Source organism: Fukomys damarensis, unplaced genomic scaffold (assembly GCF_012274545.1).
Source record: "Fukomys damarensis isolate Sample0158 unplaced genomic scaffold, DMR_v1.0_HiC HiC_scaffold_24, whole genome shotgun sequence".
Taxonomy (NCBI): Eukaryota; Metazoa; Chordata; class Mammalia; order Rodentia; family Bathyergidae; genus Fukomys; species Fukomys damarensis.
This window is the reverse complement of record NW_022900936.1, coordinates 37,681,786-37,695,558: the sequence shown is the minus strand read 5'-3', so window position 1 is coordinate 37,695,558 and position 13,773 is coordinate 37,681,786.

The window sequence follows — 13,773 nt, the reverse complement described above, 5'->3', positions numbered from 1 at the left end:
AATAATGACTTTTTTTTTAGTGTTCTTCTTTCTGCCATGCAAGCTTTATGTCTCTGAAATGTGCAGACTTTGGAATTTCCCCTCCCAAATATATGCAGAGGTGAGCCTGATTTACCTAAAGATAATCCTATTTCCTTCAGCAGTCATTAGTGCATGATTGCTCATTTGAAAGAACTAGGTAACATATGAGAGGAGACATTTACAAGTTTCTGAAAAATCCCTCTCTATGCTTCTAAAAGACTTTCGGGTATTGACTTTCTGACCCTCTGAACCCGAATGAGGAAGCTTTGTTAGTTATGGGTATCCATGCTATAGTTAAGTGAACTGACCTCCACGCTACAAATCAAAAAGGCTAACTCAGAAAGAAATAAACCAGAAAATGAAAAGAAGGAAAAATTCTTAGTTTCTTATGATGGATATAAACAATCCTGAAAACTATCTGACCTTTGCACCTCTAGTTATGTGCGTCCAAAAGTCCTGCTTCAACCTATAGAAATTTGCTTTCTGTTTTTAGAGAGAAAATGTGCTGAAGAGCAGAAAACCCACACTAAACAAAATCATATGAAAGAGAATATTGTCAAAATGCAGTATATTCTGGCCTGATTTTCACATGATAATCCCTCTGGGTATAATATAGAATTGATGATAGTCTCCTTTATTAAATTGAAATTTGCACCACCTTCGCTTCATTCGCCATCAGAGAACTGAGGTCAATAAGCCCCTTTAAAAAACTATGTTATTAAAATAATAATCATGTTTTTTTAATTTAAAATTACATTAGGCAGCTGATATCCCAAGACATTACCACACAAATCTTAAATAAACAGCTAAGAAACATATAGATTCCATAGACTTTGGCCCTTCAAAATATGCTTATTCTAGTGAATTCCTCTATTGCACCCAAAGCTTCAGGAAATTTTTGGAATATCTATCACTGGTGTAAGGCTAGACCAAAGCAGCCAAAGAGTCACTGCACGGAGATTGAGTTCCAATGATGTTAAGACCTTCCTTTTAAAAACCCAGGATTATTTCAACAGTAATGCACATCAGAGGAGCAAGTACATCCATTATTAGATTGACCTGAGAACCTTTCTTTCCTATTAAAATGCTGTTTGATACTAGAATTCTTCAACTTTTTGAATTTTTTTCAAAGGCTTACAGGAAGCCATCAGTAGTACAAAAAAAAAGTACAAAACTAAAATTTCACTAGTCTACCCTCCACTTTCAATTCATTTGGTTTCATAGGTTATCTTAAAATCTATAAATAAGAATTATCAAGAAAAAAAGCTACATAAAAATTCTCAAATTACCTCAACTCTTAAATATACTCATTTACCTTCTACTACAGCTACACTTTACTCAAGGCTGTTCTGTGTCTGGCATCTTTAACATTAACATCCTGCTTTTTGAGCACAACATCCATCTTTCAATATCACTTGTGAATTTTATTCCATTTCTATTTTAAATTCATTGGCAATATAGTCAGTGGTTAAGTGTGTGGGCTCTTAAATCAAGCTGCTGAGATCCACATCCTGGATCAGTCACTTCCTAGCTGTGTAAACTTGGTAAAATCCTCAATTTCCTCATCTAAGGAAAATGGAATTATGCTTAACCTAACAGATTCTCATAACTACTGAATAATTTTGTTATGAAGATAAAATGAGATAATGTGGACTAGTTAGTACAGTATAGATGTGGAGCACACTAGGTGATAAATAAAGGTCCACTGTTTTTTACTTGTATATTCCAAAACTTGTTTGGGTTTCTTCTAATTTCTTCCATATCCAGACTAAAATCTGTTTCACTTTATTTTCTTCATTTAAGATATAAAACAACTTTAACCAAATTACTGCTCTGCTCTATTCCCAGACTATTGAAAAATGATAAAAATGTGTCTAATTCTAGAAATTAATACAACCATAAATTTAAAACTATGAGGCAATTACTCTATTTTTCAGTAATCCTTTTACATATCAATAATATATTTTTATTGAGCTAATTGGTACATTCTAGGTATACAGAACAGTTGCATTCATCGTTGGGATCTTGTACCTCTACATGACAGGTCTTGGTTCTCATTTATCCCCCTTGTCCCTGCCCTCCCTTCACCCCCTCCTCCCCTCCCCATCTACAAACACTTTATTTCCATTTTGTCATTGTCTCATATTCTTTTCTTTTCCCTTATTATCTTTCCCCTACCCTTCCTACTTTCCCTACACCTTTAGCCCTTTTCTTCCTATTTCACATCAACAATAATATATTTAAATGTTGATAGCATGTATTACAAAGTTTTACCACATTCCTTGAACATTCTCTATTACCTCCTTTCTACAAAATTTTTTAAAATACTCCCAACTCCTGAAGACTTTTTCACAAGTATCTCTCTTTCTTCCCTTATATTTTCACACTACTTTCTCATATTTTTCAAATCCTTTGTAACATTTGCTAAGCCCAGGGTAAAAATACATATGAGGCCTATGTGATATATATACTTTTAAATATTTTAAGTATTTTAGAGTTATAAATCAAAATAAACCCTTTTGGTTCAAGCCAAGATGGAATAACAGTGACTAAAATTTACATCACATCTAAAGTAACACTCTAAAATATAGACCAAAGATATTTTAAAAAATGGATTTGAAGATATTAGAAACAAGTCAGCTAATGCCAGTGAAGTCTGAGAAATGGGGAACATGAAATGAGCCCTATAAATTTTTTATAGCTTACAGAAATGAGAGAGTCCCGAGACCTGAAACCAGAAGGTGGGGTCAAAGAGGAACTCAACAGGCTTCCTGGTCTGGGATGGAAGAATTGAGGATGCAGAGAGAGTACAATTGTTGGGTTCACAAGACAGAGCATCAGAGGAGAGCACTGCATAGAAACAGTCTGTCTACAAAGGATCCCTCAAATACTGGGCAGAGAAATATCAGGACATGTCTGTAAAGAAACTATCCAAGTTCTGGAGAAGGAAAACATTGACACTGAAGCCTGCCACTAATACAGGTTTGGGAAGACTGATTTTCCCACCTGGAAGATTCAGAACACTCATTCAAAAATAATTAAGTGGAGTTTAGAGACAGATTTCACATCAGTGATTAAGAAAAAATGAACTCTAATCTGGTCCCGGTGGAAAAATCATAAAAGGAAAGTAAAAAAGAATCAAAGTCCTCACAATAATTTAAGACATCCTGGAGCCAAGTTCCATAATATATACAGAAACATAATATACATGTGACACAGGAAAAGGTAAATTCATAATGCATGATATTCAATGAAAGATTACAAAATATGCAAGTTAAAAATTACCAAGATGCAAGCAAAGATACCAAGAATTAGGAATAATACAATAATAATAATACAATAAAATTGAGCCAGAACTAACAAGTATTTTAGAATTTGTAGAGATTAATAAATTGTTTCTGTGTCATAAATATTAGAACAAGAAAGATTTTTTTCAAAGACCTAAAACTAACTTGTGAAAATGAAAATTTCAGTGATATAACTAAAATGATATCTTGAATAAAAATGTTGGTACCTTAGACAGTGCACAGTGAAAGAATAGTAAAACTGAGAATATAATTATATAAAATATTAAAAATGAAACAGAAAAGAAAAGAAATAAATATAAAGTAAAGGAGTAGCAACTATGGACAATTTCAAGCACACTAATTACAGATGAGAGCAGAAATATTTATGAAACAATTCATTCAACATGACTTAATATTATTTTCAGGAGTAATTTGTGAAATCATACAACCTGTGCATAAAAATAGACTCTGTAAATTCAAATTTCATGTAAAAAAAATTTCTGATAAACTAAATCAGAAAACAAGAAAAAGTACAAACTCTGTAAAAATCCTTACTTTACAAAAATAACTTAAATACTGCCTAGAATTACTTTTGCTATTCTAGGTCTCTTCTTGGCAGCGGGTATCACAATCCCTGATTTCAAACTACACTACAAAGCTACTGTGATAAATAACATGGTACTGGCAAAGAAACAGACCCGAGCACCAGTGAAACATATTAGAAGATTCAAAGACAAGTCCAGATGCACTCAGTCACCTCATCTTTGACCAAGGAGCTAAACACCTTCATTCCTGGAGGAAAAATAGCCTCCTTAATAAATGCTGCTGGAAAAACTGGGCTTCAACTTACCAAAGATTAGAACTAAACCTATATCTCTCAGCATGCACTAAACTAAAATCAAAATGGATTAAAGATCTAAATATTAAAATAGAAACACTAAACTGGCTGTAAGAGAGGATAGCTAGAACTCTTGGAGACATTGGTATAAGAAAAGGTTTTATGAACAAAACCTCAGTTGCCCATGAACTAGAACAAAGAATCAACAAGTGGGATCACTTCTTATTAAAAATCTTCTGCACAGCAAAAGAAACAGCCCATAGTGTGAATAGACAATCCACAATATGGGAAAAACATTTCACCAGCTCTTCCTCAGACAAATGTCTACTGTCTGGAATATATAAAGAACTTTAAAAAAATCAGACCTCCCAAATTTAAAGACCCAATCCAAAAGTGGGCATCTGAAATGAGTGGACATTTCTCAGACAAAGAGGTAGAAATAGCAAGTAAACACATGAACAAATGATCAGCATCACTGGTCATTTCAGAGATACAAATGAACACAGCACCTCATCCCAGAAAGAATGGCTGGTATCATGAAATGAACCAATGACAAATGCTGGTGGGGCTGTGGGGAAAGAGGAGCCCTGCTCCACTGCTGGAAGGAATGTAGACTGGTACAACCACTGTGGAAATCACTATGGAGATACCTCAAAGAACTAGGATTGGAGTTCCCATTGGACCCAGCTATCCCCCTGCTGGGTATCTTTCCCAAAAAATTAAAGAATCATACCACAGTGATATATGCACACTGATGTTCCTAGCAGCACAATTCAAGATAGCTAAAACTTGGAAGCAACCTAATTTCCTGTCAACTGGAGACTGGATAAAAAAAATGTGGTTTTTCTATGAAATGGAGTACTACTCAGCCATAAAGAATGAGAAGTTAGAGACATTTATAACTGAATGGATGCACATTGAGGTGATAGTCTTAAGTGAAATAAATAGGACACATATGTGTAATACCAAATAGTTTCTGTAATGTGAGAAACTGAAAGTGTAAATTAGGCCTAAAAGTTATAATAGATAATTTGAAATGGGCAGAAAAGGTGCAAAGCAGAAGGGGAAATGGAAGGGGTAGGAGAAAAGAAAGATGGGAATGGAATTAAAATGAGAAAAGGAAAAAAATGGAAAAAAGACTTTGTAGATAGGGAGGATTGGAGGGGTTGAAGGGAGGGCATGGGAATGGAGAAAAAATAAGAACCAAGATGGATTATGTAAAAGTGCAAATTTTGAATGATGAATGTCACTACATTGTATACCTTAAATGTACCAATAAGATTAATTAATAATAAGAAAAAATAATAACATAAATAATCCATAGGTCAAATAATAGAAAACAAAAAAAATTCACAATATTTCAGAAAGAAGTGGGAAAATTATGTGGATTCTTTGTAGACTCTGAGGACAAGAGATGAAACAATTGGATCCAAAATTCTCACATAGTTCAGTGCCTTTCAACTTTAGATTCCTTGATTTGGTACTTGTGGTGGACAACAGACAAGCAGGATCCTTTGAAGGTGCACTGGACAGAAGCTCCATTTGATTGGGTCTAAGAGGGACACTCATGGCAGCAATATGTTCATGTCTTTTTCATTTTAAAACAAAAACCAAACATTTTTCTTTACTTCATGAACCCCTTATCCCCTATTACATAAAGTCAAATTTTGGGCAATTATAATCTCTACTCACTCTTTTTCCTTCCACCATGACCTCTCATTTTTCCCCTTACAATCTGCCTTTAACCTCTACCAATCTGCCAAAATCTTCTACACAAATCAGTGATGAGCTCCTGACCCTCCAATGATATAAACAATCTGAAGAAAGTATCTTACTTTGTATCTCTGCCATGGTCACAGTGTTGATCATGCCCTGCTCACATCCTCTGCTGCTTTGGAATCCATGAAAGCCAATCTTCCTGGTTCCTGTCTTACTTCTCCCTGTCCTTTTTATTCTCCCAGTAGCACTTTGCTTCCTGCAGCCATTGGAACCTTTGGGATACCTGACTTATACTGCAAACACTGACATAAAAAAGAAACTCTCTTGTGAAGTCACACATGTATCCATGGTTTCAATTATGATCATCATAGTCTACCCCAACACTTCTTAACTGGAAAATGTTAGCCACATCTGTTTCTGTTTCACATCTCATGTTTCCTGTTAATCTGTCTTCTGTTCTTCTGCTTCAATAATATTTTTAAATGTTAATTTGATCTTAAATTTTTACCATTTTGTCACTGCAATCAGGGAGGCCTACTCCCCAGAAGTTGTAGATAGGTGTATTTTCCTTCAGTTTGTGCCTACTTTTCTAGCTTCACTTCTCACCATTCATGTTCTGTGCTAACATCTCCTCACCTAGCACAGTCACCCACACCTTTACCTGAAATGCTTGGCTTGCACTTTATTAATTCCCCAAATTTTAGAATTCTAGTCATTATTCAAAAGAAAGTGTTGGTCAGTGTTGTCCATTCTATATCATGTATACAATTAGAAAATAATAGTAACATCTATTTTCAATTGAGTACTGGTCATGTAGACTGTCCTATTATTGCAACCACTCTATGAGGTAAATAGTAGTGTTTTCCATATGTATGGAAAGTGAAACACATAAAGTTTAATAATTTAGATACAGTTAGAAGACAAAGGAGTAAAGATTTCCACTCAGGGCTCAAACTAACTCATCAATTTCACAAAGTTATTATTATTTTTCTGATCATATATGTGCACATTTTATATTAGATTTGATTTAAATATAATTGAAATCCTTTATTACTATCTCTACTCCACTAAATTAAAGGATTTTGAGTGTAAATATTTGCTCTGTATCAAGTTAAACTGCTATAGAACCCTTAAGATCTCAATAGCTTAATACTGTCATCCTACTTGCCCAATACAAGCCAGAAGAACAGCTGTGTTTACTTACAGTGGCCATTAAGGATTGCAGGCTGACACTGGCTCCCTCTTCGCCTGTTCTTCCATGGAAAGGAAACACAAGTTCTGAAGAGTCAGACACAGACAATTCAATTGTGAAAAGCAAGAAACAAATTCACATCTAATGGTAATGTCTAGTAGTAGACAAATGTCTTTAAATCATAACATAGTTTGGAAGAATTAGAATATTGAAGAGATCCCTAATAATTATTGCAACTTTTATCTTTTTACATTTGTTTCCTGTATATATTACACCTGTATATTGTACACCATTTCAGTGCAAAATATCAGTCGACTTAATAATTGTAAGTTTGTAGGGAGAAAGTAACCCTTCTCCATTGTTGGTGGGAGTGAAAACTGGTGTAACCACTATTGAAATCAATTTGGAGATACCTCAAAGAGCTGGGACTAGAGGTTCCATTTGACCCAGCCATCTCTCTGCTGGGTATCTTTCCAAAAGAATTAAAAGCTTCATACCACAGTGATATATGTGCACCCATGTTTATAGCAGCACAGTTTGTAATAGGTAAAACTTGGATACAGCCTATTTGCCCATCTGTTGGAAACTGGATAAAGAAGATTTGGTTTTTCTATAAAATGGAATACTACTCAGCCATAAAGAATGAGAAATTAGAGTCATTCATAGGAAAATGGATGCATATTGAGGATATACTCCTAAGTGAAATAAGTCGCACATGTGTAAATACCAAATAGTTTCTCTGACGTGAAAAGCTATAATAGTACACAAAATCCTAATGGGATAATTAATAGTGTGAAATAGGAAGAAAAGGGCTAAAAGTGTAGGGAAAGTGGAAAGGGAATAAAGGAAAAGTAGAAAATATGAAAAAATGGAAATAAAGTGTTTGTAAATGGGGGGATGAAGGGAGGGCAGGGACAAGGGGAAAAAATGAGAACCAAGACCTGTCATGTGAAGGTACAGGATCCCAGTAATGACTGTAACTGTACTATATACCTAGATTGTACCAATAAACTCAATAAAAAGGAAAAAAAATTATACCATTACTTTAAAAAAAAGAATCCAGATATATGAAGCTGAAAGACTTGAGAGGAGTTAAGCTTGTACAATATAAGTAATTTCCCCTACATAAAGAAGTATAATAAAGGAAACAGTTCTCAAGAGAAAAGACAGAAAAGTTTGTCCTAAAAAATTCATAGTGTAGGATTTCTTACGAGAAACTTGAGGGGAAATTATCCTGTCCATCCAGAGTCCTGACTACCTGAACTCTCTCTGCAAATGTCTGCAGAGTGTGTGAGGGTCATGTCCTCTTAGTCCCAACTACTTCTCCACTCACAAAATCAAAGGATTAGATTAGGGTACAAAAACATTTTTGGATTCAATCTTTTTAAAAATATATATATCATCAAATTATAGAGTAAAAAAAAGCTTTTAAATTTTAAGCACATCAAAACAGAAATCTCAAATTCCTGTCTCAATGATGTTGCCAACATTTTCCTGTAACTTACATACTCAAATATAAGATAAAATTCCTTTTCTCCAAAATGGACTCTCAAAAAAAAGCATATGAGTTAGTTTAAAATCAATCCTTTCAGAGGGTGCTTTCTTAATTCCTTTGTCTTGAGTAGCATTGTGAGGAATTGGGCTAAGGCATTATGTCCAAATTGCCTTCGTCAATGTTAGTTTTATGTGTGTACATGTTTATATTGATGAAGAGAGTCAACATGGCTGAAACAGTGAAAAATTTAATATAGAAAATTAGCATGTATTAGTAATATTTCTGGATTTTGGCCACACAGTGTCTACTATGGGATATTTTGAATACTACCTTTGCAAGACTGATTTTAAAAGCAATACAATAAGTGATGATATTGTGGAGATTAACAAAAATACTAAATGTCATAATATTATATAAGTGGATACTCATGGCTTGAGATAAATTTCCAATATCAGCACCATAAACTTATTCAAAAGTATAGATGGTGTTCTCTGAAAACCTAGTGATTCACAGATAGTATCTATGGATGAAAAATTAATGATGTTTTATAGAATATGAGATTTTTTAAAATCCACTTTTTAAAATGAATTTAGCATGTATTATAAGATGTTATGTGGAGTATGTCTTTGCAATTAAATGTTTAATCATTTTATAGGAAATTTTTAAAAATATACGTAGTGTTGCTTTCTTTGGGGTATAAAAGGTTTGGTATATTATAGTATTTGATATGGGAAATTGTTGTATATTTTAATGAAATGTTTGTTCCTTGTTTGTTTGTTTGGTATTAGGGATCAAACCTGGGTCCTTGCACTTGCAAAGCAGGTGGTGGAATCACTGAGCTAAATCCCCAGCTTAAATTAAATTTTTTGTTAAAGAATATACTGTATATGTGATGTTAATCCAGGTAAAAATGTATATCCATTCAATATTATATATTAGTAAGGATAGTAAGGGTAATTTTGGCTCTCTGTAGTTGTCTTTGTCAGAATTTTCTATAATAAACATAATCATATAGAAATTACAGAAAAAGAATACAGAAAATCAACATTATCTTTGAAGTTATAATGTCCACCGTAAACCACATTAAATCTACAAAAATGTATATATTTGTTTAAAAAATAATTCATTTTTAGCATCCTACTATGATATATTACTTTTAATTTCCATTTCCAATTTGTACTTTTTAATAAGAATGGGCCTTTGTTTTTTTTTAATTGCTTTTTAAAAGATTAGAAAAATTTTATATTTGTTATATACATTACTCAACATCCATGGAAAATTGGTTCTAAGAGCCCTGAAGATACTAAATGCGTAGATCCTCAAATCTTTTATGTGTATAAAATGGCCTAGTATTTGTATATGAGTTATACACACTTCTGCATATACTTTTAAGTCATCTCTAGATTGATTATTGTAAGAGTTAACTGTGGTGTCCGCTTGAATAAGAAACACCCAACTGATTGGTTTAGCATAGTTCTGGAGTCTTGATTCTGTTTGTTCAGAGGAGCTCCAGTCTTTGCCAATACCTTTGGATTTCCATCTTCTGCCTTCCAATGCAGACTCTTTATTCTTTCAGCGCAGACCCTGCAGCTTTCTGATACAGACATGCACAGGACTCTGCAGTGAGCTACAGTAGACCTTACAACTTTTGGTTGGATCTTTCAGATCTCCAGCACACAGAGGGCCCTTTTACATTCTGCCACACTTGACTCAGCAGGAGGCCATTGTAAACCTACTTTGTAAGTATGTGTAAGTGTGTGTGTGTGTTATATTAAATCTGTTCCTCTATTTATACTGTATTGCTTAGGGATAGTTACAAGAAAAGTCTCAATATGTTCAATAGTGATGAAATGTTTTACTTTTGAAATATTTTTTTCTGTGGTTAGCTGAATCTTAGGATGAATATGGAGCACAGATTGTGAATGCAGGTTACAAATGCATTTTATGAGCCATGCAAATCCACTGATCAATTTCTTTATTTTCTAATTTGCAACAAGTAAGTTGGCTTTAGCTCTTGTCATATTTCTAATGTATTGAGATTAATAATTTTCTTAGTTCTCAGATAAGAATTTGGTGCAGGAGGAGGTATCTTGCTACCCTGGGATGACCCAGAAAATCAAGCTTTGTGTCTTTGCCTGGCTCATGAATGTCTGTCTTTATCTAGCAAAGAGCAGAAGGAAAAGTAAAGGACAGTGCCAAGGAGCTCATTATAAGCCTAAGCACCCAGAACTGAGTACCTCTTGATTGTGGAGAAATATATCGGCAATGGTTCTCTGGATGTGCATTCTATTTTGAATTCTATAGCTCTGCATTCTCAGTGTCCTTCATGGTTTATTTTGTTGCATTTCACAAGCTGAAAGATAGAAAGCTGAAATTCTGTTCAGCTTCTCTTTCAACATATGGTGTTTACTACAGCTCTACAAAATTTAAATTATTTTTCCTTCATTTTTGAATTTATTATATTGTTTCCATTAAGAACAAAAATGTTATTGGTGTTTCAATAAAATGAAATTTTTATTTTTCAAATTTTCTATTTTATCCAACCCCTTTCTGCCTCTGAGCATTTCAATAATGAATATTATAGACGTAGCGGTGAATCTTTTGAAGAAGCATGTGGATGAATAAACTAATTTATACTCATTGTGGGGTTACCTATAAATACATTTTTAATTCACTAGAAGATTAAGACCTTTATGAGGACACAAATCAATTTGGAAAATAGAATGCCAACCAAACCTGAATTGACAACTCTGTGAAAAGGGAAAGAAAGAAAAACAAAACAAAATGTACAATTGAGAACCTGGCCTTTCAAGAAAGTGGAAAGGTTTCATGACAAGAGAGAGATACCAGGGTATCCTAGGCTGGGAAAGAGCATGGGGAGGGGTTAAAGTTCTTTGAATTGAGCAGTAAACAATCCTGCTCAGAGGAAGCTGGGTTTAGTTACCGAGGTGAAAGTACTTTATGAAAGGAAAATTGTTTCACTCAATTTAATAGTGAGAAGTTGCTTAGAGATTATGGCTGATCTTGAAGACCAGATCAAAAGTTATGGCTTTATACAATAAATCTATTACAATGTTTTTTATGAAGTGATGTATAAAACTGAAAAATGTGTTAGTTCTTACCTTAGACTGGCAGTGATTTGAAAAAGAGAATGGAAAGGAGAGATACATATTTGTTCAAAATGATGTAATAATCCATTTATGAAAGTAACAGGGATGGAGCCAAGATTGGGGAAGAGAGAGTAAAAATAATGAAAGCAAAAGAGTCTATCAAAGAATAATGCAGCATTAATGAGTGCACAGATACCAGGAGCAGCCTGCGTGGCTGCAGGCAGATCCCAGCCAGGGATACACCCCAGCTCCAGAGACTCCGGGAAGCCAAATCAGCCTAGGCCCACCCTGGAAAGAGCTGCAGAGGCACAAAAGCTTCAGTCAGAGGCACACCCATAGCATGCCTAAGTGTGCACAGATCCCAGGCAGCAGCGGTGTGATCCAGAACAGCATGGCTGCAGGCAGATCCCTGCTGGCCCCAGAGGCTGGGGAAAACTTGCCCAGCCAAGGCCCACCCAGGCTAGAGCTGCACAGGTACACAAGCTTCAGTCAGAGACCCACCCCATAGCATTTAATGGTTTGAACCCAGGAATTGATGTACTGATGAGTAGCAGAGAAAAGGCCTCTTGATGGCTTAGTGAGAATTGAAGACTACTGGGCGAGCAAAAAATTGTCTCAATAAAGGCACAGCAGGCTGCATCTCTTGAAATGAGAAGAGAAGAAACAACTCCAAAAATGACTTCCAGATCACCTAAGGCAAACCCAAAGGGAAATAAAATGGAACAATCTGATATCTAACCACCTGGACTCACTGAATTGGCAACAAAAGAAGATCTGGAAAAAATGAAGTCACAAATAATTTCTAAGATAACAGCAGAGATTGTGCCATAGTACAAGACATGATTAATAAATCTAGATCAGTCACAGAGAAAAAAAAATAGAGGAGCTGAGAAACATGATGTAATCCCAACATAGGAAACAAATGGAATCCATAAAACAGATACAAACAGATTTCCAGGAGATAAAAACCTCCACTGAAAGTTTAGGCAGCAGAATAACCCAATGTGAGGACAGAATTTCAGGTATAGAAGATACGGCTACAATTTGTGACAAGGAAAAAAAAAATCTCTTAAAAATAGTAAGGGATCATGAAAGATCAATCCAGCAGCTGCTAAATGATTCAAAGAAGAATAGCATAAGACTGATTGGAATCAGTGAAGAAACAGGAAAAAGTGCAGAAAACATTAAAAAAAATGTTTACCAAAGTAGATGCAGTAAACTTCCCAAATATGGGGAAAGAACCTGATGTACAGAAAAGTGGGGCTTATAGAACTCCAACTAGCATTATTTTTAAAAATATAGATATAGGCATATAATAGTTAAAATTCCAGAAACCCAACAGAAGAACAAAATCCTACAAGCAAAAAAAGAAAAAAGAAAAAAAATCTACAAGTGGTTAGAGAAAAGAAGCAAATCAGATACAAAGGAAATACCATTAGAATCACAACAGACTTCACAACACAAGCACAAAAGGCAAGAAGAGCATGGAGTGACACATTTCAAGCCCTACAGGAAAACTACCTCCAACATGGATGGATGTACCCTGCAAAACCATCTTTCAAAATTGATGCAGAAATAAGATACTTTCATGACAAAGAGCACCCAAGGAACTTCATGAATACTAAACCAGCACTCCAAAAATTTTTAAATAATATCCTAAGAAAAGACAGTGAGGTAGCCCAGCACAATGAATCAGCCAGGTATGACAAGTACTTAAATGCAAAGGGGGAGAATCCAACAAAAACAAAAAATCATGACAAGGGTAATTCAATACATATCAGTTATAACCATCAATGTTAATGGTCTCAAAAGAAAGAGAATGGCAGAATTGGTCAAGAAGAAAGATCAAAAATATGCTGCATACAAGAAACACATGTAATTCAAAAAGAAACTCATAGAATGAAAGTTAAAGGGTAGAAAACAATACTCCATATTACAGGACCCCCCCCCAAAAAAGCAGGAGTAGCTATCCATTTGCAGATAAAGTGGATTTCAAACTAACACTGATTGAGAAAGACCAAAAAGGGCACTACATCCTTGTAAAGGCAAAATTCCAAGAGGAAGAGATGAGAATCATATCTATATCTATATCTATATATATATATCTATAT